General features: G+C 43.4%; 1 pseudogene; it reads left to right on the top strand.

Annotated features, from left to right (window-relative positions):
* The first annotated feature begins 19,661 nt into the window (after positions 1 to 19,661).
* On the top strand, positions 19,662 to 25,978 carry LOC118584552 (annotated as a pseudogene).
* The last annotated feature ends 212 nt before the right edge of the window (positions 25,979 to 26,190 follow it).

Below are 26,190 nucleotides of genomic sequence, written 5' to 3'. Positions count from 1 at the left end.
CATCCAATTCATGCCCCCCTCCCCCCGCATCATTATAACCTACCTAAACTCATTGGATCCAATTAGGTATTTAAAAAACATTTCATATCTCACATGTACTCTCTGGCCCAGAATCCAGAGTCCTATGAGCATTAACAATCTTGCTTCTCACAAAAATAGATCAAGTTGAGTTCAAAGGCCAAACGGGTTGGTTTCTGTATTTCTTTATGTTAAGACAATATCTTGAAATGTAGTCACAGTGGCTTAGGACTCTAACACTCCTGGCTCAGCTTCTGAATGCTGGTATGAAAGATGTGCACACTAAACTTTTTAATGAAACCCTTAGAGTAACTTCAAGCATAACTTTGTGTGCCCACATGCTTCAGATACCTTTGAATGAAAGTGAAAGCAATGAGCTGAGGAGTTTGTGACAATCCTGTGATTGTTTAACTTAGAAAGACTGTGCTAACCTGTCTTCCAAAAAAAAAAAAAAAAGGCATAGTTTCTTACTCCCTCTAACCTTGTGTGCAAGTTCCTCACATCCTCACCTGTACTGGGACTTTGCCGATCTTCAGTATGGTTGTATTGTGGCCATCTGCTCCTGGAGGAAGATGGTAAGGATCACTGCAGCCTAGACTACACAATGAGTCAAGAAACATGATTTCTCCCCACCAAAGAAGAGTCTTAACATGGAAGTGACTCAGGCTGCAGCTGCTGAGGGGTAATAGAGCTGAGACTCTGCAATGAGAGGAGGGACTCTCAAAGACATTATGCAGGATGGCAGCTAGTCTGCAGTGGTTCCTCTAAAAGGACATGACAGGAAGAGCTGCAGTGTTCCTAAACCATAAGCAGGTGCAAACTACAGCAACAGAACACAGTGCAGGAGGCCATGGAGGGATTCTTGAGATGGGGATGGTACCCATGAGCTCAGGTGCTGAGCCTCTGCTTAGCATTCTCCTCATCTGTGCCCTGGTGTCCACGACAGACAACACAGGAGTCTCTACTTCCATGCATAGGTCATGGTGCCTTATGGCTGGTATTCAGTACAGTGATTGGAACAAGGGGACTTTGCCTGTGTAAACTGGTAAACGAAGAAGGCAAGTTTGTCAGAGATAGAAGTAGCATGAAGCCACAGGGTCTAAAGGACACAGGACGCACCCTCTTTAATAACAGAGGAAATGCTTTGGAGAAACAAAAGGCATATTGAGGACATTTTGGCCTCATTGAGAATGACAAAATAAAAGACAGGTGGTATTGATGGGCGTGAAAAGTTTATGCACACATACACACTAACAAAGAGATGTCCAAGAGTTGAAATTAAATGAAAATTTATCACATGGAATGTAAAGAAGAGTTACTGTTGTTCAGGAGCAGTTGTGGAAAACAGGAAGATACTTCTATACATGGAGAAGCTATCAGTCATGGTGCCAGGGGCAAGGATGTTTTCTGCTAGACACACCTGTGCATTCCTCCCTCTCCCACCTCACACCCTTGACACACACCATAGCAAAAGATCTTTAGACTCCCTACAGGTACCGATCTCTGACCCAGGAGACTGGCAAAGTTGTTCTGTTAGAAGCTTTAACTGTTCATCAAAAACACATGGCAGACTACACATCACAGACAGACAACTTTTATGTGTTTTGGATGAAACAAGCACCTCATTCTGGCCCAGACCTCAGTGCACATTCTTACCCATGTGTCCCAGAACTTAGATGGTTTGAAAGAAAATGGGCTTCAAAGGGAGTGGCACTATGGGAGGTGTGGCCTTGTTGGAGTAGGTGTGGCCTTGTTGGAGTAGGTGTGGCCTTGTCGGAGTAGGTGTGACATTGTTGGAGTAGGTGTGGCCTTATTGGAGTAGGAGTCACCTTGTTGGAGTAGGTGTGGCCTTGTTGGAGTAGGAGTGACCTTGTTGGAGTAGGAGTGGCCTTGTTGGAGGAGGTGTGGCCTTGTTGGAGTAGGTGTGGCCTTGTTGGAGTAGGTGTGACCTTGTTGGAGTAGGTGTGGCCTTGTTGGAGTAGGTGTGACCTTGTTGGAGTAGGAGTGGCCTTGTTGGAAGAGGTGTGGCCTTGTTGGAGTAGGTGTGGCCTTGTTGGAGTAGGTGTGGCCTTGTTGGAGTAGGAGTGACCTTGTTAGAGTAGGAGTGACCTAGTTGGAGTGCCTGTGGTTCTTGCTTGAGGAACTGTTTCATTGTGGAGGCAGGCTTTGAGTTTTGATATATTCTCAAATCATGCTCAATCAGACTGTCCCCCTTCCTGTTGCCCTTGGATCAAGATGTAGGATTCTTCAGCACCATGTCTGCCTGCATGCTCCCATACTCCCAGCCAACATGCTCACAGTCATGATAATAATAGACTAAACCTCTGAACTGTAATGAAGCCATCACAATTAAATGTTTTCTTGCCTCCTCTAATCAGTAAAGAATTCTACATATTCAGCAACTCTATCCAATAATCTGTGTTCCCAGCCCCTACCAGGGAAAGATGTGGTTGGTTGGTCTGTCTGTCTGTTTGCCTCTGTCTTTCTCAACCTATGCGTGTGTGTGTCTGTCTCTCTCTCTTTCTCCTACCTAAGGAATGGCTGATTTGTGGAAGATCCCCCAAGCTTAATACTATTGAAATAGTTTCTTTATGTTACCAGATTACTATGTAGCATGACTTGGGGTAATATCTTCATGTTTCTGTCATGATCATTCCGAAAACCATTAATGATTTTGCAGACCATAGTGAACATGTAGAATGAAAAAGACTTAAATCTGTGTGTAGGGGGCAATTGTGAAAATATTCATGTGTGTGTGTGTGTGTGTGTGTGTGTGTGTGTGAGAGAGAGAGAGAGAGAGAGAGAGACAGAGACAGAGAGACAGAGACAGAGACAGAGAGAGACAGAGAGAGACACAGAGAGAGAGACAGAGAGAGAGACAGAGAGAGAGAGAGTGTGTGTGTTCACATACATAGTTTAGCCAGGGAAGCAAGTAGGCTGATCACAGATCTTCCCTTTTTGCTCTGCTCCTCCAAATCCAATCCCCTCGGCCTCATCCCCAGGTCTGCACTAGAGCACTTGCCAGAGCTTCCCTTCTTCCTCCTCCACCCATCTCCAGGGAATCCCATAGGTTTCCCCTTCTTATGTCCCTACAACCACCCATTGATTTGTCCCAGCCTCCAACTACATCACAAATTCCCTGGGAATCCATAGGCAACTTGGACAAGTAAAGTAAGTAAGCTAACACTTCAAATCTCCCTGCTTTCCTCCAAGTCAAATCCCCCAGTGCAATCCATAGCACAATACCAGATCTTCAGCTGTGGCCTCTCCTCACTCACTGATCCCATTCCTGGAGCACAACTAAACAGATCCTGCTTTTCTTACTATGTAAACACCTTCAGATGTCCAGGCAGCCCAGAACAATTCTGAGGTTCAGCTCCCAATATTCAGAAACATATTTTACCTGGGACCCCCAGTGACCACACCCATCATGACCCCAGAAGAATTTCCTGTGGCCACACACAGTCACTGCATTCTCCAGGGAACCAGAGAGGGTAGCATAAACCAAGAAACAAAACATCCACCTGACAAAATCAAGACCAGATACCAGTCCATCAATGCAATACACCATATGAACAAACTCAAAGAAAAAAACCACATGATCATCTCACAAGACACAGAAAAGGCATTTGACAAAATCCAACACCCCTTCATGATAAAGGTCTTGGAGCGATCAGGAATACAGGGAACATACCTAAACATAATAAAGGCAATTTACAGCAAGCCAACAGCCAACATCAAATTAAATGGAGAGAAACTCAAAGCAATACCACTAAAATCAGGAACAAGGCAAGGCTGTCCCCTCTCTCCATACTTATTCAATATAGTACTTGAAGTTCTAGCCAGAGCAATAAGACAACATAAGGAGATTAAGGGGATACAAATTGGAAAGGAAGATGTCAAGCTTTCCCTATTTGCAGATGACATGATAGAATACATGAGTAACCCCAAAAATTCAACCAAGGAAATGATACATATTATAAACACCTTCAGCAACATAGCAGGATACAAGATCAACTCAAAAAAAAAAAATCAGTAGCCCTCCTATATACAATAGACAAACAGGCTGAGAAGGAAATCAGAGATACATCACCCTTTACAATAGCCACAAATGATATAAAATACCTTGGGGTTACTCTAACTAAGCATGTGAAGGACCTATATGACAAGAACTTTAAGTCCCTGAAAAAGGAAATTGAAGAAGATGTTAGAAAATGGAAAGATCTCCCATGCTCATGGATAGGCAGGATTAACATAGTAAAAATCATCCTGAGTGAGGTAACCCAGACTCAGAAAGACAAACATGGTATGTACTCACTCAAAGGAGGATACTAGATGTAAAATAAAGATGACTAGACTGCTACACAACTCCAGGGAGGCTACCTAGAAAAGGGGACCCTAGGAAAGACCCAAGGATCACCCAATGACAGAGAAATGGATGAGATCTACATGAACAACTTGGACAACAATGGGAGTAATGAAGGGCAAGTTTTGAGGGAAAGAGAGCTTAGGGGAGCAGAAAATCCCAGCTGGATCAAGAACACAAAGGGAGAACAAGGAGTAACAGACCATGATAAATGAAGATCACATGCGAACAGGAAGAAGCAAAGGGCTAGAGAGGTCCCCAGAAATCCACAATGATACATCCACTGTAGATTACTGGCAGTGGTCAAGAGACAGCCTGATCTGACCTAGTCTGTTGATCAGATGACCAAACACCCTAACTGTCATGATAGAATTTTCATCCAATGACTGATGGAAGTGGATGCAGAGATCCTTGGCCAGGCCCCTGGTGGAACTCCAGGAGTCCAATTGTTGAGAAAGAGGAGGGACTGTAAGAGTGTGAATTGTTTTGGTTGTGAGCCTAGCTTTTAATGGCTGAGCCAGGATTTAGCTCAGTGGTAGAGCCCTTACCTAGCAAGCACAAGGCCCTGGGTTCGATCTTCAGCTAAAAAAAAAAAAAAAAAGAGTGTGAATTGTTGAGACCAAGATTGGAAAAGCACAGGGACAAATAGTCAAACCTATGGAAACACATGAATTATGAACCAAAGGCTGTAGAGCCCCCAGCTAGATCAGGCCCTCTGGATATGTGAGACAATTGAATAGCTTGAACTGTTTGGGAGGTACCCAGGCAGTGGGACCCAGACCTGTCCTTAGTGCATGAGCTGGCTGTTTGGAACCTTGGGCTTACACAGGGACACTTTGCTCAGCCTGGAAGGAAGGGACTGGACTTGCCTGTACTGAATCTACCAGGTTGAGCTGAGTCCCCAGGGGAGTTTTGCCCCTGGAGGAGATGGGATTGGAGAGGAGGAGCTTGGGGGACAGGAGGGGTGAGGACAGGGAAACCCATGGCTGATATGTAAAATTAAAACACAAATATAATAAAAAAAAGGCCAGATACCAGCATATAGAATTTATTACAATCTTCCCAGTCCCAGACACCTAGATGGCAATATAAAAGCACAATCAATAATAGCCAGGACAAGATGTCTTCACTAGAGCTCAGAAACCCTACCATAGCAGACATTTAATATTCCAACACAGCTGAAGCATAAGAAAAAAAAAGTTTTTATGAATATGATAGACATCTTTAAAGCAGAAATGAAAAATCCCCTAAAGAACTCTATGGAATTGAGAAAAACAGTATAGGAAATGAGTAAAAAATATCAAGATCTGAAAATGGAAATAGCATCAATAAAGAAAACCAAAATTTGAGAAAAATCTGGAAATGGAAAATTTAGGAACTGTAGCAGGATTCACAGTCAAGCTTCACCAGCACCAAGAAGAGATAGAAGAGAGACTCTCAAGCTTGAAGAAACAACAGAAGAAGTGGATTCATCGTTAAACAAAAGGTTAAATCTAAATCAACTCCTTACACAAAACATTTAGGAATCTAGCACATCATGAAAAGACCAAATCTATAAATAAAAGGAGTAGAAGGAGAAGATACCCAGGTGAAAGACACAGAAAATATTTTCAACAAAATCATAAAGAAAATTTCCCTAACCTCAAGAAGATGAAGTCTATTAAGGTACAAGAGGCATACACACCACCAAGTAGACTGGAACAGAAAAGAAGTTCCCCTCAGCATCTAATAATAAAAATACTGAATGTACAGATTAAAGAAAGAATACTAAAAAATGATAGGGAAAAAGACCAAGTAGCATCAAGGTAGACCTATTAGAAATACACTTGACTTCTCAATGGAAGAGCCAGAAGGGTCTTGGAAGATGTGCTGTAGATTCTAAGAGGCAATATATACCAGCTCATACTATTAAACCTAGAAGAACTTTCAATCATCACAGATGGAAAAAATGAGAGATGCCACAATTAGACCTGTGGTGGCAATTCTGCTGAGCTACTCGTGGCCTGGCTCCAGAGAGTAGCACCTAACCCTAATCCATCCTTTGTTTAACTGATACCTTTTGTTTCACTTACTGCCCTATGTGAATCTTGTCTGAGAGTCTCCCAAGGATCAAAGCCTGTGCAAAACTTGGTTCAGGAAACCCAGAAAACCATGGTACCTGAGAAATTGAGGAAATTTGCATTTGGCATTGTATTTTTGGGAGCTCCTTTCCGATTGTTTTGAGCATATAAACATCAACTGGCTAAACTGTAAACACAGAGTAAAATAAAAATGCCCTGGGTAAAGGGGAAGTGCTTCAGTCCTTCCAGGCTGGACCCCCCAGCAGACAAGAAAAGCTAGATTTATTTTTAAGTACCCCTGAATTTTCTTTCCATGGGTCCACATGAACCCACACATCTGTGCCCTGACAATCTGTGACAAAAAACACATTTAAACAATATTTATCTACAAATCCAGCCCTAAAGAAGGTGCTAGAAGAAGGGCTGGAGAGATGGCTCAGCTGTTAAAGGCTAGACTCACAACCAAAAATATAAGAAGGTGCTAGAAAAAAAGCTCCTTCCTAAATAGAATAAGAATTCTATTCAATAAAACACGAGTATTAAATACTCTTTGCAATAAATAGACCAGCAAATCAAAAAGTTGAGAAGCACAGGTGCACGCGCGCGCATGCGCGCGCACACACACACACACACACACACACACACACTAATTCATCACCATCACTGCCACCACCAGCACCAACCACAACAAAATAACAAGAATTAATAACCATTGGCCAGTGTTATCTCTCAAAATCAGTAGTCTCAAATCCCCCAATAAAAAGACACAGACTAATGGAATGAATAGGAAAATTGGATCCATTCTTCTCTTGCATCCCCCAAATACACCCTAACATCAACACTAGGTATCACCTCTGTAAAGGGTTGGGAAAAGATCTTCCAAGCAAATAGACCTAAGAAGGAAGCTGGAATAGCCATTTTAATATCTAATATAAAAGAATCAGAAGAAATAGGGAAGGACATTGTACATCCATCAAATGAAATTTCACAAGGAGAACATTCTCAATTCTTAACATCTATACCCAAAACACAAGGGTATACAAGTTGGTAAAAAAAATACCATTATTGCTGAAATTACATAAAGACCCTCCCACACTGGAAAAACTAAAAGAAATAATTTTCTCTGTACATACTACTTGCCAAAGTTAAATCAAGATCAGATAAGCAATTTAAACTGATCTATAACCCTTAGTGAAATACAAGCAGTATTTAAAAGCCTCCCAATGAAAAGAAGCTCAGGGCCATATGGTTTTAATGCAGAATTATACCAGACTTTCAAAGAAGAGTTAATGACACTAGTCATAAAATTATTCTGTAGGATAGAAATAGAAGGAACATTATCCAATTAATTTTACAAAGTCACAGCTACCATGCTACCCAAACCACAATTTTTGTCATAAACATGGATGTAAAAATACTCACAAAATATTTGCAAACTGAATCCAAGAACCCATCAAAAAGATCATCCACCATGATCAAGTAGGCTTCAAAAGTAGTTGCCCTCCTACATGCAAAGGACAAATACCTGAGAAAGAAACAAGGGCAATGTCTTTCACAATAGCCTCAAATAATATAAAATCACTTGTGGTAACTCTAAGAAAATAAAAGGTTTTTATGATTTCAAGTCATTGAAGAATAAATGAAGAACATACCAGAATATGAAAAGGCCATGGAGTAGGATTCACATAGTAAAAAATGTCCACCCTACCAAAAGGAATCTACAGATTGAATGCAATCCCCACCAAAATTCCAACACAATTCTTCACAATTTCCAGCTTTATATGGAAACACAAATCCCAGAATAGCTAAAACAAACCTAAATAATAAAAGAATTTCTGGAGGTATCACCATCCCTGATTATAAGTTGTACTACAAAGCTATAAAAATAAAAACAGCATGATAATGGCACAAAACAAACATGTTGATCAATGGAATCAAACTGAAATCCTAGACATAAATCCACACATCTATGGGCACCTGATTTCTGGTATGGTAGACCTTCACTGTTTTGGTTCCTGTGAATATGCCACCAACAGGGAAGGGTCGCTCTCATCTAAGGCCTGATCCATTGATTTGGGTCAGAGCAGTGGATGAGTAGGTCAATGGCCAGAGCCTACAGGAAGGCTTGTCTACTGACAGAGAATACAATGTCACTCACAAGTGTCTGGTCCACACGAAGCAAGGGAAGCTGTTTAGTTTTTTGTCTCCCTGTCAGAGGGAAAATCTAGAGAACAATACTACAACACTTGTCTCTCCCACCATGTCTCTGTGGGATGAGCAGTAACTAAAGCTAGAAGGTCTCTGCCTAAGAATGTCCTGATTTGGACCACTGTGGTATAATTAAGGACCCATGTATGCTAGTGAGGCACACCCATATGGGAGCCCTGGATGGAGACCCAATATTAAGAGGTTGAGGGAGAGGCATATGCTTACCCATGTCTTGCAAAGTTGGCCCAGTACTTCATCATCCTCTTGATCAGCTGCTTTTCCTCCTCAGTGAGGTCAGCTGCAGACAAAAAGAGAAAGAGTCCAAGTTCCCAGCCACCTCACACAGGTGCCAACTCATGCTCTTCTATGGCAACTGTATCCCAAACTTGAATGTGAAGCCTAGTGTACACTCTTCAATCAGCACTCAGAATCCAGGATCCGTCCAAGCCTCCACCTGAATTCTCACAGGATCACTCCTACCCCAGCGTGCTCTAATTCCTTCTAGCACAACCTAGACTAGGAAAGATTCATAGAGGTTTTTGTTTTGGTTTGTTTGTTTGCTTGTTTTTTGTCTTGTATTATTTTTTTTCAGCTCAGAAATGGTGAACATGTGATCTTGTTCTTTCCCACAGTCTCGGTTTCCTCAATTGGACTGAGAGCTCAGTAATCCCTCAGGAACGCACCTTGGGCTCCACTCAGCTCAAGAAAAACAAGAAAGACTCACATTTCATACCCCAGAAATTGGAGACAAAGACAAAGTTAATGTGATTGCCATGGTCAGCCCTCATGTGGGATGGCCTGACATGCTTATACTTGATGAGACTTGGTTGGTGCTGGAACTCATAGAAGTAGACAGGAGCATGGGAAACTGGGAGTGAGGACACATATTACCATAATGATTTCTCAAATGGAGCTTTCATATCTAAACTTTATATCTAAACTTTGGTGACAAGAAACCTTGCTCTAAAGTTATCTGGAATCACCATTGATGAGCTCTAGGCTGGATTATTGGCTATGGGAAACCTTTTGTTAAAGTGACAGTTTTCACAAGACATCAAATGTAACTAACATGTTTCTTCCTCTGGACCTAGATAAGATGTCATTCATTTCCACTTACATAAGGGTTCACTGAGGTAAGTGACTTAAGATGCCTGGTATCAGATACCTCATGAGTAGGTATGAACACTACAGAGCTTACCGGGGACCCACAGCTCTGAGCTACCCTCACTCAAGGTCTTGTTAATGATGTACTCATGCTGTAAATGTGCTACTTAGAGTGCAGGGATCACAAACCTGAAGTCCTCCATCATCATCTCTGTACTGTGCTTGGAGAGTCTGGGGGTTCTTAATGTTCCCCATGTACTATTACCTTAGGAAGTCACTGAATTCAAGAGGCAGCATCTACACCAGGAGGAATCAGGAAGAGTGATGTTAGGCAGGCTCTTGGATAGGTAGGCAGCAGCCTCTGAGTAAGGAATGTGGCCTGGGATGAGACAGCATAGAGGGGGAATGGTACAAGCTTGGGTGAGCCTACACAAAAACACACACATACACTAGCCTTTATTTCCGTACATGGTATCTGAGAAGAATATATGGGAACACTCTCTGTCAGGACAGGAATCAAGGTCTCTCACCATCTGTGCTGCTGTGCTCTTCAGCACAGCTGGCAGGGTCTCTCTGGTTATGTTCTTTATGACATGATCAAGGCCCATGAACTGGCAGATAGAGGAGAGTCTTAAGTATAGGATGGGTTGAATCTAGATCAAAGTACCTCTAAGGTTCTGCCACCCACCATTTGATCTTAAGTTCCCAGGAGCTTAGAACTAGGTCTTACCAAGGGGACTCCCCAGCCAAACTCATCACTGTCGATACCAATGATGCTGAGGACAGGTTGAAAATCCACTGAGGCCAACAGCTCCTGAGAGTGCCTAGGTAGGAACATCCCATCCACCACACCAGGGATCATAGTGAAGACCTAGGGACATCAAGGGTCAGTGCTGAAGATCAATCACACAAATATTCTGATGCTCACTGAACATCCACACCATTTTCCCATTTCCTCTCTCATCTCAGGATGTTATGCCCACTCCAGAAGGAATGGGACATCAAAATTAGCCTATCTTGTTCCTTTTGCACTCAGTATTATAAGGACAACGAACCATGGAGATGAGTTAACTGGTTTGCATAGTAAGGACTGGCAATCCCACATGCTGGTGAACTGGTCCTCTAAGCCACACAATTATCCAAACCTTGTTGAGAGCCAGAATCTCTGCTTCAGTCTTGTCTCATAGGCAGGGTACCAGGGCCTCTGAATCCTTGGCCTCACATCCAGAGAGGTTGGCCACCATTTGTAAATGGAACAGGCATTGGTTGGCCCATCCCTCTCAATAGGGAGCAGAGTTTCCTTGATTTCAAGTAGTTGTCATTGCCCCTAAATATCACAACCTACTGTTTGCTGTGTATGAAAGGACTTAAGTGGAATTGTTTACATTTTCTGTTACTCAGAGTGACAGCTGGGACAAGGACTGTTGTTACCTGAATATTTGTTTAGTTTGTTTTTGTGTGTGGTGTCCATGTGTGACAATGAGTATGGTGTGTCATGTTTTGCCTGTGAAGAACAGAGAACACCCTCAGGTGGCACTTGTCATCTTACCCCTTGTTTGCATTTGTCTACACTGGCTTAGCTGAGCTATGACCTTCCAGGGATTCTACTATCTCTACTTCCCATCTGTCCACAGGAGCACTGGGTTACTGACACATATTACCACCTCTAGACTTATGTCGTCTCTGGGGATTTGAACTTAGGACCTCACACTTGCACAGTGAGCTTTTTTTTTTTTTTTAACCAGATGGCCCATTCCCTCTATCCATATGCTCTGGTTAGATTAATTTTTTTTCAACTTGACACAAGCCAGGGTGACAAAAAGGAACTTCAAAAAAGAAAAGGTCTTTATCAGATTGGCTCATAGACAAGCCTGGTATTTTCCTGATAAATGACTGATAGAGAAGACCCTGCACAGTCTGGGCAGTGTCATCCATTGGCAGGTGCCCTGGGATATATAAGAGAGCAAACTGAGGAAGCTCTGAGTATCAAGTCAGTAACAGTGACGCTTTCTGGCCTCTGCCTGAGTTCTGGCCTCCAGATTCCTGTCTGAGTGTCTACTCTTACTTCTCTTCAAGATGGACTATTAACTGTAAGCTGAAATGAACCTTATCCTCCCCAAACAGCTTTTAGGCATGGTCTTTATCACAGTAATAAGAAGCGAACTATGAAATCATGCACACATGTTTTTGCCAATGATGAAAGCCACTGGACAAAGCTTTGCTGTCATATAACATACTCAACATACATAAAGCAGAGTGGAGTAGATTCTAAATTTTATGCCTTTCCATAATTACTGGAAAGAAGCTATTTCCCATGATCCTTGTTTTCCCCATTTAATAGGTTAATAGAGTACCAGAGGCAAGGACTGAGGTAGCAAAGACAGGGCTGATGCTGTTGAGGGCACTTGCTGTGTAGATCACCTCAGATGTGTCAGAGATAAGTTCAGGCAGCAGGGCCTCTCCACTGTGGTGATATTATGTTCCCCAAAATATTGTGCACCCTAATAAACTTACCTGGGGTCAGAGAACAGAAAAGCCACTAGATACAGAGGCTAGAAAATGGTGGCACATATACCTTTCCTAGCATTCTAGAGGCAGATATCTGCCTGGAAGTCTGTGAGTTCAAGGCCACACTGGAAACAGCCAGTCATGGTGACAAGAGCCTTTAATCCCAGGAAGTCATGGCAGGAAGCAGAAAGGTATTTAAGGCATGAGGACGAGGAATTAGAGCCATGGATTTTAGGCTTTTGAGCAGCAGTTCAGCTGAGATTCATTCTGGATGACAACTCAGAGGACTGCTTGATCAACTGGACATGCAGGAACCATAGGAAGGTGACCACTGAACTTTGCTTGGCAAAATGGTCCTTCAGGTTCCTGCTTCACAGAGGAAATTGCCAGACATTTTACAGGACGCAGAGCAAAATGGCTGAGAAATTCTAGACCTGTGGCTGAAGACAGATGCCCCAACTTTACAAAGGAATTTTAGATGATTGTCCAGGCTGCCAGCTGTCTCTGTCTACTGTCCCAAGACTCCTGGAACTTGCTTCCATCTTTCTCCCATTTCTCAGATAATATTATATCCTTCTGAGGTCTTTGATGTAGTTGAAGACTAGATAGTTATAATTTCCTTAGTTATGATGAGAGGTAAGTTAGATATGAAACATTAGACTCACAAATATAAGATAGATAGGATATCTTCTTAAATTTTGCCACATAAAATGTACTAGATATTATAAATAGACTAAATATTGTAACTGTAATTATTGCCTTATAAATGTTTTGTTATATGTAATTTTACTATGTGAAAGTTAAAAAGTACCTTTTTGAAAAAAAAGAAAAGGGGAAGTTCTGTGGGACATTCTGTGTATTGTAAATGTGTTGCTCTGATTGATTAATAAATAAAGTGCTGATTGGCAAGTAGCCAGGCAAGAAGTATAGGTGGGACAAAGAGAGAAAAGAATTCTTGGAGGAAGAAGGCTGAGACAGAGAGACTCTGCAAGCCATTACAATGAGAAACAGATGTTAAGATACCGGTAAGCCACAAGGCACATGACAACCTATAGATTAATAGAAATGGGTTAATTTAAGATATAAGAACAGATAGCAAGAAACCTGCCATGGTCATACAGTTTATAAGTAATATACATCTCTGTGTGTTTACTTGATGGGGTCTCAGTGGCTGTGAGACTGGCAGGTGAGAGAGATTTATCCTGACCATGGGCCAGGCAGGACCAGGAAAATTATAGCTACACTCCACTCTCCATGATGGCTCTGTGGAAGAGTCCTTTGGACATTGGGGACACAAGTGAAGACACACTTGTACCACCTGCTGATGCACCAAAAATAGTGACCTGGCCAGGGTTGCCTCCAAAGTAGGTGATATTCTGCTGCACCTAGCATAGGGCAGCCACTTGGTCCAGGTAGCCCCAGTTGCCTCTGGTGTTCTTGTCTCCAGTGCTGTGAAGTGGCAGGAATAGGAACTGAAAGGGCTAAAAAGACACTATAACAGGCTTCTCAGTCTTCTCTCAGAGATCAGGCCTCAATTTCATTTTCCTGAGACTTGAGCAAGCAGTTTCTTGGAGGGACGTGAACAGAAGACATAGTCCTTGAAGTAGCTCCCTTTCTGCATGTACTCTGACTATTCAAGGTTCAGCCAGTTGTTCACTGTCTGGGACTCCTCACAAGCTTAGAGCTACGTGCATGGGTCAATGTGAATGAGTGAGACCAGCCAGACTCAATGGCAGCTCAAGGTTACACCTCCTCACCCAATCATATTACACAAAGGCTAGTAATACCCTGCTTGCTGTTTTCCACTTCAAAAACCCTTAACCATGAGAGCTCAGGGCCATCCTCCTCCATCTGCTGTGTTGAATGTTGGACACATACCAAGTCCAGTGTTGCTTTGTTATTAATAAACCCTTTGGTGCTTGCATTGGATATAGATCTGTGGCAGTCTTGTTTGGGGGTCTCAAGATATGAACATTACAGAATCACAGAAAATATGAGCTTGACTTTGTCCCAGGGTAGTCTTGAGGAGAGAGGGATAAGAAATATTTAAATCAAAAGATGGTGTGGAGAAGACAGACAAAAACACAGGATAGCTTCTGGAGGACCTGGATCAATATCCACTGGCCCCTTCTGTCTATTCAAAAGGGCTTTTTATAGGGATGCCAAGGGGTGGGGCAAAAGACCTCCCCCTAGTACAGCCAAGTGCAGACCATTCCAAACACCTGGTAACTATGCATGTGGTCAAGCCATTCCTAATGCAGCCCTGCTGTGTTAAGCAATCTCAGATCTCCCTAGGAAATATCTGTGGATCCCCACAAACACATTAACCACAGCTCCAGAGTCTTAGTAAATTTGAAATACCATAACCAAGTCATCATTAGCTACAATCTGAGTGCTGTGGTGGATGTAGTCCCAAAGACTAGGAAGACTTCATCCTAGGAGGCAGGAAGAGTTCATGAGCAAATCTGTTCCATATAGACACTATATCTAAATATATATGAGTGTGATGCATACATGTGTGAGTATAAACCTTAAGCTATGTGGCTTATAAACAGAAATTGCCCCCCCCAAGGTTGGTGACCATGTAATTTAGAGTTATGATGCCAGAATATTTACTGTGTGGTGAGGGTTAACTCTCTGGTTCAAACATTGCTGCTGTGTGGTCCCTAGTCAAAAGATATCACTGTGATCATGCCATGAACACTGACTAAATATCCCAAATCATAATATCATCACAGTGGACACTGGGCTTCAATATATAAATATAAGGCATTGACACTTTCAGAATAAGCTCCTGAAAGTCCTGAATCAGCTAATAATGTTTCCAACAACTGAAAATGTCTACACCTAATCTATCTGTAAATTAAATGGCACCAATAATTGACATTCAAAACAATTCATAGATTCATCTATTTCTCCTTCAAAGTGGTTTCTCAAAATGAGAAATGGGTCTGGTTATGTCCATAAGCACTTAAAGTGATGAGTTGGGCTGAGGCTGTGGAAGAACTAATTCGTTGTTGCTGTCTACTGATTATTTATGTTTATGGAAATTTCCACAACCACTCCCTACACAAAGAAATGTACCAAGAAGCATTTTATCTTGGAAAAGCATCAAGGTGTATCTTTTGAATCATGTTCTGTAAGAGGCAGAAGACATTTTCCCTGAACATGATACCAGAGTCCAGCTTTGAAAGAAGCATCAGGATATACAGAAAATAAATAGAGAAACTGGTCCCTTCACCCAGAGATGTGAGCATCTATCAGGGTATCTCTCAGCCCCACAGCCCTCCAGTTCCCTGGATCAGAAAGTTCAGAGTAGAGAGAACAACTATCTTGAATGTCTGGGGTCACAAACTGGATAAGAGGGCATGGAGGGGCTGCAGTGGAATGACAGCAATCCTTGCTGACTGGAGGAGGCAGGAGAAGCCATGGCTGTGCCATGCTAGGAGAAAGGAGGAAGTTCTGCTGTGCCAGGCTATGGGTGCCCAAGACTGTTGGGGACTGGAAAGATGGAGGCAAGACCAATGTTCACCTAGCACTTGTGGGACTTTGAATGTAGTTGGCTCCCATAATCTCATAGGGAGTGGCATTATTAGGAGGTGTGGCTTTCCTGGAGTGTGTATGGCTTTGCTGGAGGAACTTTCTCATTGTGTGGGAAGGCTCTGAGGTTTCCTATGCTCAGGATACCACCCAGTGAATCAGTCAACTTCCAGCTGCCTTCTTGTCAAGATATAGCCAGTACCACCTGTCTGTATCTGCCATACTCTCTGTCATGATGATAGGATTGAACCTCTGAAACTGTAAACAAGCCACTCCAATTAAATGTTTTACTTTATAAGAGTTGCCATGGTCATAGTGTCTCTTCGCAGCAATAAAAACCCTAACTAAGACAGAACTTCAGGTTTTCTGAACTGATCCCACACTACAGCCTCCAGAAAGTCAGGCTGGATTAGGTGGGAGCTGCTCCTGATTGATCCTGTATTCTTTTATTTAATTTGCCAGGGTTTTTGTGATTCTGAAGCTCCTGTTTAGAGGGTCTGAAAGCTTAGCTAATCCCAGACACTAGAACCAGATGTCCCCATTAAACATTTGTTGAGTAGATAAAGGACTGTGAACTTGAACTGTGTAGGAGCTGGCCATGAGAGTAAGGCAGTAAGGAGATGGAGTTGATAGGTATAGGTACTTCAGAGGTGCCAGGCTTGCAGTGTGTTTCAATGAAACAGCTGTGTTTGAACTGGGAGGGTGATGCATATATTCAAAATCATGACTGCAATGGATGAGGGACCCTGAAGGTAGATTCAGGAAACTGTAACTCCTGAATGCAAGGAGTAGTTTTCAGAGTGGTGGGCATGCACATGGTGTTCTCTTCTATCCATGTCACCTTTCTCAGAGCTGCATCCCAGTCTCCACCTGTGACATCCTGAGCATGCATCTACTAGAGAACTCCTCCTGATATTTCCAGTTACAGCTTTCTGCAGCCTCCTCTCCACCCCAACACCTGCCCTGGGCTTGTTACTGAAAGGACTGTGAACAAGGTGACTCTGGGTTAAAGGGAGGTTTGCTGGTATCCTAGAAGGACCTTGGGAGCCCTGCTGTGCCTTCCACAGAGGCTAAAGACAAAGCAGGAATGGTGGATCCTCAGACAGATCCACTGAATTCACCTCACCTGTGACACCTGCTGTGGGGCAGCAGGCTCAGGAAGCTCACCAGGGATCTCCATGCAGGAAGATGTATTTGACTCACTCATGGCTACTGTGTGGAGTATTCTTTCTTTGGATTCATGGGCTCAGAGTAAGTGACAACTCTAAGAGGGATGGAGTGTACCTGTCCTGTTCTGTCTCATCCTGGCCCATGTCATCCATGGGAACATCAGAGTGGTGAAGACTTATAGACGATGCTCAGGATTACTCAGAAGGGATGTATTAGATGTATGTTTTGGTACACACCTATAAACCTAGAACCTGAGCTAGTAGGCCAGTCTGAAATAATACAATACTCTGTCTCAAAAATCAAAACAAAAACAAAAAGCAGAAAGAGAAGAAATCCATTCACCTAACGTGATTTTCACCAATGACTCCTATTCTTGAGAATGGCTTTTTAGCTTCCAGCCAGAAGGACATTTCACTCAATTAACAGGGTTTTATTGTGAGATTTGCCTTGAAGATAAAGCCTTGCGGTTGTAAGCAGGCTCTAAACAGGACCATTTCTGTAGGTTTTGTCTGTTGCAATAACTGTCAGGCATCACAGGCAGAAGCCCTCAGTGGGACACATGGACAAAGAAAGATGCTGTGTGGTAAGTCATGTGTGTAGGCAGAAAGTCACAGGGACAGACAGGGTGAGCACTTGACTCAGAAAACTGTTGACAATTTGCTCTTGGATGGCTGGGAGTGGCTGCTGCCCTGTCCTCATCCACAAAGGTGGCACCAAAGATGCTGATCATGTGGTCAGATGGGGGAGGGTGACACAGAAGAGTCACTAGGCTGATTTGGGGCTTTTAACTTTTCTTGTTGCAACTCATCAGGTCTGCCAAATTCTGCAGTGTCAGAACATGGTGCTGTGAGAGGGGAGGGCCGGGGAGGTGGGAGCTGGCAGAGATGACTCACACAGCAGGAGGAGGGTCTCACCTGACGCCTCCCTGCACTCTCAGGCAGAGAGGATCAGGACTGCTTAAGACTGCACAGCATCCAGTCAGGATATTTTCTGAGGTAAAGAAGAGTTAACAAACCTGTGGTGTCCAAACACTTATCTTCACCCAGTATCCACACTTAGAGCATGTAGGTTTTCTAGGTCAGTGGGAGACTTTGTGTCATCTCCTCATTTCCTGATCCCACCACAGCAGCCGCCATGTTGTGTGCAGGTCACAGCTGTGCTTCTCTCAGCAACAGCTCTCATGTCAGTGCTGGTCCAGACAATGCTGTGAGTGTGAGTGTGTGTGTGTGTGTGTGTGTGTACGTGTGTGTGTGTGTGTTTGTGTATTTGTGTTTGTATGTAACTCTCCCTCTGTGTGTGTGTACGTGTGTATGTGTGCACATGTGTGTGTGTACGTGTGTGTGTGTATGTGTGTGTGTGTGTGTGTGTGTGTGTGTGTGTGTGTGTGTGTGCCTCTGTGAATATGTGTTGGAGTCTGTTAAATTTTTTCCCTATCCAAGCCTGGAGATATTATGAGGTTCATATTCACCTGCTCTGAACATCTGTGAATATGTTTGTGAATATGACTGTAAAGTGTGTCCTGGAAGTGAGATGGGAGTATCAGAAAGTCCAGAAATGTCCAGGAGAAGAATATCCCATCCCTGTCTCCCTGAGTACCTGTCCATGCAAGGAAGACTATTTCTAACTTTCACCGATCCCCATGAATTCATTGGTTCCTATTGATATAATCAATCTCCTTCATCTCCCACATTACTTATTTATATTCTGATTTTATTTTTGTTCCTAAACTTTTTTAGGACCTCTATTAAAAACTTCCTCTTATATTTTATTCCCTTATAGAAAGGTGGCAAATGATGCTCAGTCTGCCTGTGTGTTCCCCTAAAGCATTCTATCTCTGGTATTAAAGGGCTCCCTTTCCCCTCTCTAGATCTGTATGCTCCCAAGCCCCCTGAATATGACAAACCTGTGCCATTTGAGGTCACTAGCTTTTACAGTTTCATTCACTGCTTTGGAGACCAACCATAGGGCTTCAACCAAGTGATGATTTTTGCAATGCCAATCAATCTTCAACACCAGGAAGTAGAAAGAGTGGAGGATGAGCTTCATCTGGACTCAGGCACTGGGCAGAGAGAAAAGCCTTTCCTTTGAGTGCAGGAGGGTTAATGCCTGGGATATCCACTAGAGCAGTAGTTCTCAATCTATGGGTGGTGACAACTTGGGGGTCACATATCAGATATCCTGTGTATCAGATATTTACCTTACAATTCATATGAAGTAGAGACAAAATTAATTTGATGTTTGGGGGTGCCCACAACATGATGAACTGTATTAAAGGGTCACAGCATTATGGAAGTTGAGAACTACTTCACTAGGGCCTGAAGGTGTTATTGAACTGCTGAACACACATGAAGAGGAGACAGAATTTCAGTGTCTTCCAATGAAACCAGCATGACCTGACAGGAATCCTGAGGGTGGACTCACTGCTCTATGTATGAGTCCTGACAGCAGAGAGGAGTCTTAAGGATGAAGGACACACTTAGAGATCCTGCCCTTATACTTCTCTCCATCCCGACTTCTTGAGTGTGTACCTACTCATAGAAGCCCTGTGGCTTTTTTTGATACAGCTTTCTGCTCCCTAATCTTTACTCCAACACCCAAATTACATTTTTGATTAAAAGGGATGGGGATTGTGGTTACTCCATGTTCAAGAACAGGGATACTGGCACTCCATAAGGCATCCAGATGCCATGTTGTCTGTCCAAAAGGCCAGAGAAGCCGCAGAAACTGCAGAGGACTTTGCCGTCCTGCTGACTATTGGCTCTCCTCGGCTTCTGCCTTATCAGTTCTCCTGCAATAAGAGATTTGCATCACCCAACCAAATTTCCATACCTACACCCCTAAAGGTGCAAATTCTTGCCTGGGCAAGGCCTATGTCCTCTTCTTCCTGTTGTGGCTCTGAACCGGTCACCATGATGACTAGAGAAGTACCCTGTCAGTTTTCAAGAGGGGCACTGGTCAAAGTTTCCAGCCCTAGGTAATCCAGAATGCTTCATCTCCACATCTCATAGCTGAACTGAGAGGGCTTAGATTACTTTCCCTATGTGACACCTCTCCACTTACAGGCCAGAACTCATCCAGCCCCATCAGGATCACACACACAGGGCCAGTGATAGGAAGCCTTGTCCATGTGAAAGAAATGAAGTTGGTGTCCACACCTTCCTGGGAATTCCCTTTGCTAAGCCACCTCTAGGACTATTGTGATTTGCTATCCTTGAGGCCCCTGAGCTATGGAGTGGTGTGAGGATGACAATTCAGAGAGACCCTTCCCCAGGGAATGGTGCCTCCTACAATAGGCAGGTGTTCCTAGCTCAATGAACATAATCAAGATAATTTGCCACAGGCATGACTAAAGGCAAACAGGCTCTAGGGCAGTGGTTCTCATTCTGTGGATCACAAGCCCCAAAGGGATCGAATATCAGTTATCCTGTATATCATATATTTACATCACAATTTGTAACAGTAGCAAAATTATGGTTATGAAGTAGCAACACTATAATTCTGTGGTTGGGGTCACAACAACATGAGGAACTGTATTAAAGTGTCAAAGTATTCGGAAAGTTGAGAACAACTGATCTAGACAAAGATCTTTTCCCAGTAAATTCTACATTGTACCATACAATAGTCAAAACTAACCACCACATGGGATTTAAATAGTACAGAAGTGATAAATGGTAGGACAGGAAGGCAGTCATTTTCATAGAGGCTGCCAGACATCTCTATAGACTAGTCCTCAGGATATTACTATCCAACCAGAGGCCTCCCTGAAAGTCCTGCTCCATTCACATTTCTACAGATCTTGTGGCCTTTACCTTGGTAGGAGGGACTTTAGAGGAGGATCATATGTCAAGAGGGCATCATGGAAAGTAGTAGCTGAAGGTGGCTGAGAGAATGTGCTAACTAAGTTTTAAGTTTGAACACCACTTACCTGAGATGTATGTTTTCAATTTTCACCAGGTGTCTGCAGAACGATATAATAACTTTAGTGGGTTCAAAAGAGATGAATCTGATCATATCTTCCATCTCTATGTCTGAGGACTGCCTGTATCTCAACATCTACACACCAGCTCATGCCCATGAAGGCTCTAACATACCTGTGAGTGTCAGACTGTGGTCGGCTGGGGAAGATGTTTCTTCCTGTGGAAGATTGAAGGGACAAAGTAAATCTGAGCTCCACTGCAGTTTAGACCCTGATTAGTAGTCTAATTAGATGGGTGTGTGACACAGAGCACTGGGGCTCAGGGGTGTAAGAGGTTCCAGGTCTTTGATTAAACCAGGATTTCTTTCACCTTGAACCTGTCAGACCCACTCTGGATTGTGTTCAAGGGCTACATATTGACATCACCAAAATTTCTAGCTGCAGGTTATGTGTTGTGCCAATGGGATCTGATGACCCTTCTGAATAGGAATCAGGAAAGACACTCCATTTGCTCTACTTTGTTGGGTCTGAGAATGGTGATGACATTACTTGTGATCTAGAGCCATGAATTCATGCTGAGTTTTCCCATGGGAGAAGTGTGGATGGAAATATGCTTATAGGCCTAGAGTACCCCATCTGTAAACTGTGTACTGATATCCTGAGAAGATCTGTGTGTGAGTCGACCTGCACAGAGACAGAACAGTTGAGAATCTAGTAGGCAGTCCAGTTGACCTTGGGCTGGTTGTGGGATATGTGTTGATGTCTCTAGGTGATGGTGTGGATCCATGGTGGTGGACTGGTTATGGGAATGTCTTCCATGATTGACATATCCAAACTGGCAGCTACTGAGGATATAGTAATTGTTTCTATCCAGTAGCACTTGGGTATCCTTGGCTTCTTCAGGTAAGCCTGGGGCTGGGCTGGACAATGGGGTCTGAGTAGAACATAGAAAGACCTGTATTACTTGTTCCTGTCACTTCTCAGTACTGGAGACCAGCACACCAGAGGCAACTGGGGCTACCTGGACCAAGTGGCCACCCTATGCTGGGTCCAGCAGAATATTGCCTACTTTCGAGGCAATCCTGACCAGGTCACAATATTTGGTGCATCAGCAGGTGGCACAAGTGTGTCTTCACATATTGTGTCCCCATGTCCAAAGGACTCTTCCATGGAGCCATTATGCAGAGTGGAGTGGCTCTGCTGCCTGACCTTATCTCTGACACATCTGAGGTGGTCTACACAGAGAGTGCCCTCAACAGCACCAGCCCCTACTTTGCTACCCCAGTCCTCGCCTCTGGTACTCTGGTATTTTGTTAAGTGGGGAAACAAGGATTATGGGAAATAGCTCCTTTCCAGTAATTTCTGAGGCATAACATTTAGAATCCATCTCCTCTGCTTTATGTTTGCTGAGTATGTTATGTGACAGCAAAGCTGTGCCCGGTGGCTTCCACCATTGATAAAAACACGTGTGTGTGGTTTCTTAGTTTGCTTCTTATTACTGTGATAAAGAATATGGCCAAAAGCTACTTGCAAAGAAAAAAGTTTATGTTAGCTTACAATTTATAGTCCAACCTGAAGGAAAGTCAGAGTGGGCCCCCCATGATGGTACCTGGAGGCCAGGACTGGAGCAGAGGTAAGAATACTGCTTACCTGCTTGTTATGTGTGGTTTCCACAGTTTGCTTTCTTCTACAGCCCAGGACACCTGCCCATGTATAACACTGCTTATCATAGGATAGGACCTTCTACATCAGTCATTTATGAGAAAAATGACCAGAATCACCAATGGATCGGTGTTATAGATGCTTTTTTCTCACTTGGAGTTCCCCTTTCCAGATGACCCTGGCTTGTGTCAACTTGACAAAAAAAAATTAACCAAGACGTATGTATTGAGGGAAAGGGCCAGCTGCTAAAAATACTCACTGCATAAATGTGAGGCCTCAGGTTCAAATTCCACCTAAGTCTAGAGGTGGTAATAATATGTGTCAATAAACCCAGAGCTCCTGTGGACAGATGGGGAATAGAGACAGTAGACTCCCTGGAAGGTCATAGGTCAGCTAAGTCAGTGTAGACAAATGCAAATAAGGGGTGACAAGTGCCACCTGAGGATGTTCTCTGTCCTTCACAGGCAAAACATGACACATCATACCCATTGTCACACATGAACACCACACACCAAAACAAACAATACAACAGCCAGAAAACAAATATGCAGGTAGAACAGACCCTGTCCCAGTTATCACCTCTGACCAAAAATAAGTGAATAATTCCACTTAAATCCTTTTATACTCAACAAATAGAAGGATGTGGTATATATGGGCAATGACATCTACTTGGAATCAAGGAAACTCTGTTCATGTTGAGAAGGATGAACCAACCACCACCTTTTTTGTTTATAGACAGTAGCCAACCTATCAGGATGTGAAGCTGAGGACTCAGAGGCCCTGGTTCACTGCCTACGAGACAAGACTGAAGCACAGATTCTGGCTATCAACCAGGTTGGGAGAATTGTGTAGCTTGGAGGTCACCAGGATGTGAAATTGCCAGTACTTACTACTGGAACCAGTTAATTCATCTAGTTTGGTGTCCTTTAAGAACTGTGTGAATAAATAAAAAATAGGCTACTTTTGATGTCCAGTTTCTTCTGGAGTGAGCATAGCACCCTGAGATGAGATAAGAAATAGGAAAATAGTGTGGATATTCAATGGGCATCAGAATATTTATGTGATTGATCTTCAGCACTGACCCTTAATGCCTCATAGGTCTTCACTATGATCCCTGGATGGGATGTTCCTACCAAGGCACCCTTAGGATCTGTTGGCCTCTGTTGATTTTCACCTTTTCCTTAGCATCACTGGTATCAACAGTGATGAGTGTGGTTGGATAATCCCCTTGGTAAGACCTAGTTTTAAGCCCCTGGAAACCTAAACTCAAATGGTGGGTAGCTGGAATTCAGATACTCTAATATAGGTCTAACCCATCCTATACTTAAGACTCTCCTCTGCCTCCCAGATAAAGGGCCTTGATCATGTCATAAAGAGCATAACCAGAGAGACTCTGCCAGACATTCTGAAGAACACAGCAGCACAGATGGTGAGAGACCTTGACTTCTGTCCTGATAGTGTTCCCATATATTCTTCTCAGATACCATGCCCAGAAATAAAGGATAGTGTACATGTGTGTTTCTGTGTGGGTTCACCCGAAGCTCATACCTTTCCCTCTATACCCTGTCTCATCCCTGGCCACATTCCTAACTCAGAGGCTGCTGCCTACCTATCCAAGAGCCTGCCTAACATCACTCTTCCTGATTTCTCCTGGTGTAGATGCTGCCTCCTAAATGTAGTGACCTGCTAATTGAAGAATACATAGGGGACATTGAGGACCCCCACACCCTCCAAGAGAGAGTTGATGGAGGACTTCAGGTTTGTGATCCCTGTACTCCAAGTAGCATATTTTCAGCATGAGTACATGTTTAACAAGACCAAGGGCAGAGGGAGCTCAGACTGTTGGTTCCTGATGAGCTCTATAGTGTCAGGACTGACCCATGTCTTCACCAATTCTCTGAATCAGGCACCTGAAGACACTTACCTCAGTAAATCTTTATGTCTAGTGTAAAAGAGTGACTTTTTATCCAATCCAGAGTAAACATGTTAGTTACACTTGGTGTCTTGTCACAACTACTCATCTGGGAATGCCAGGGTCACTGTTTAACAAAAGGTTTCCCATAGCCAATGATGCAGCCTGGAGCTCACCACTCAACTATGATTCCAGATAACTTTAGAGCAAGGTTTATTATCATCAAATGTTAGGTGGAAAAGCTAAATGTGAGAAGTAATTATGTCAACATGTGTCCTCACTCCCAGGTTCCCATGCTCCTGTCTACTTCTATGAGTTCCAGCATCAGCCCAGTTTCATCAAGCATAAGCATGTCAGGCCATACCAGGTGAGGGCTGACCATGGTGATCGCATTCCCTTTGTCTTTGGCTCCTACTTCTGGGGCTTGAAAGGTGGGTCTTCCTTATTTTCCTTGAGCTGAATGGAGCCCCAATAGTTCCTGAGGGATTAATGAGCCTCTTAGTCCAGCTGAGGATACTGAGGCTCTGGGGGAGAATGGAATCAAGTGTTCAACATTTCTGAGCTGAAAATAAACCTATACCAAGGTTAGAATATGAACCTTTCCTAGTCTACCTTGTGCTAGAAGGAATGGGAGCACACTGGGGTAGGAGTGATCCTGTGAGAATTCAGGTAGAGGGTTGGATGGACCCTGGATTCTGAGTGCTGATTGAAGAGTATACAACAGGCCTCACATTCAAGTCTGGGATACAGTTGCTATAGTAGAACATGAGTTGGCACCTGCATGAGGTGGCTAGAACTTGGACCCTTGTCTCCTTCTGTCTGCAGCTGACTTCACTGTGGAGAGAAACTGCTGACCAGGAGGATGATGAAGTACTGGGTCAACTTTGCAAGATATGGGTGAGAACATGCATTTCCCTCAAACTCATCATGGCTGGGTCTCCACCCAGGGATCCATCCAGGGTGTGTCTAATTAGCATGCGTGAGTCCTTAATTATGCCATAGTCTTCTCCAACCCAGGGCACACTTAAGCAGATACCTTCTAGCTTTCAATTACTGCTCATCCCACAGGGATCTGGTTGGTGAGTCACAGTATTGTGGTACTGTTCTTTAGATTTTTCCCTCTGGGAGGGAGACACAAAACTAGACAGCTTCCCATGCTTCATATGGAGCAGAAACTCATGGGTGTCACCTGTGTTCTATATCAGTACACCAGTCCATCTGTCCCTCAGGCCCTTACCCTGATCATCCAGTGCCCTGACCCAAATTGGGGGATCAGACTTTGGATCAAAATGACCTTACCTTTCCCTGCTGCATGGTATATCCACAGGAACCCCAATAACAAGGGTCTACCCTACTGGCCTGAATCAGTCCATAATGAGCAGTACCTGCAGCTGGACATCCAGTCTGATGTGAGCCGAGCCCTGAAGGCCAGAAAGCTACAGTTCTGGATGAAGACTCTACCCCAGAAGATCCAGGAGCTAAAGGGGACTCACCAGAAGCACACAGAGCCTTAGTGCCTTATGCCAGGAAAGATGTGGGGTTGAGGGGTCATCCTGATGTTACACAGATTTATTCATTTTTATTTCTTCCAACACTCACATAAACAGTTCTTTTCCCCTCTTTTTTATTTTCTTCTTCTTTTGTTTTTAATTTATTTTTGTCATTCCCAAACCATGCATCCCAATCCCACTCATCTCCAGTTTGTACACATCTGCTCCTCATACTT

Source organism: Onychomys torridus, chromosome 5 (assembly GCF_903995425.1).
Source record: "Onychomys torridus chromosome 5, mOncTor1.1, whole genome shotgun sequence".
In the NCBI taxonomy this organism is placed as follows: domain Eukaryota; kingdom Metazoa; phylum Chordata; class Mammalia; order Rodentia; family Cricetidae; genus Onychomys; species Onychomys torridus.
Note: the sequence above shows the minus strand (reverse complement) of the source record. Positions and strands in the feature narration are given on the sequence as shown.